Genomic DNA, 1,088 nt, shown 5'->3' with positions numbered 1-1,088 from the left:
GAGCGGCTCTGGAGCACGGGCACGGCCCGGCTTGTGCCCCTGGCACCACAGGGGACAGCTCAGGTGCCAGCTGGGACACAATGCACCCCCCTGGCAGCCAGCCCGCCTCTGGCTTTAATCCGCTGTGCCCCCGTTCCCCGTGCACCCCTTCCCTCCCCCGGCGAGGGCTGGGGTCAGGAGCAGCACAAGGCTGGCGTTAATTGCTCTCCAGACTACAGATCAATAGAAGGATTTTAGCCTCCTGCACACTCCATCCTTCACCTTTTCCAAAGGACGGGGCTGCGGGAGGGCGGTGGGAGGAGGAGGAGGGAGTGAGGCTGCTGAAACCTTGAGGAGATGAGGTCATCGAGCCACAGCCCCAGAAGGCAGCTCAGGGAATCGACCCGGCCCGCCTGCCTCATCGATAACGCTCCCCGGCAGGGATGGAGCAGCTCCTGCCTCCAGAGCAGCCTCCCTGTGCTGGCACAACCAACTCAAACTTCGGGGCGTTCTCAGCCAGGTGCTTCTCTCCCCTCTCCTCTCATCCCTACAGCTCTTCCACTCGCTCACCTGCCTTGGCTGGGTGGGTATTTTATAATCCCAGACTCCAGGAACATCCCATCCCTCCTGAGAGAGCAGTCCCTGTGCAAAAAGGGGGTACAGGAATTGTCTGGCACAGGGGGGAGAGGCGGGTGCAGCTCTGCCTGCCTGCCCTCAGGTGGTTTGTGTTCCCCAGACCCACAGTACACATTTTTCACTCACCCCAGGATGGCTGCAGCCCTTGCATCGATACAACCCTCAATATTTCAGCTCTGAACTCCCAGCTCCCCACTCAAACCCTGGTGCTGCATCCGACCCAAGTCCCTGTCCTCCCAGGGCTTTCCAGGTGGGAGGATCCGAGCCCAGCGGGGCCCAGACCCGCGGGCAGGCAGGGAGAGCAGCCCCAGCCCTGTGTGAAACCAGCCAGAAGCCAAAGAGCCCTCAGGAAAAGTCCTCCAGCCCCGGCACAGGCTGCACAAACCAGGAGAGGCGGGCAGGGAAACCCAGCCCCGAGCTGTGCCGAGGCCTCGGGATGTGCTGGTGATATAAATCCAAAGTGTAATAATAAA

This window comes from Corvus brachyrhynchos, unplaced genomic scaffold (genome assembly GCF_000691975.1).
Source record: "Corvus brachyrhynchos isolate BGI_N302 unplaced genomic scaffold, ASM69197v1 scaffold68, whole genome shotgun sequence".
Lineage (NCBI taxonomy): Eukaryota > Metazoa > Chordata > Aves > Passeriformes > Corvidae > Corvus > Corvus brachyrhynchos.
This window is presented reverse-complemented; position numbering follows the sequence as displayed.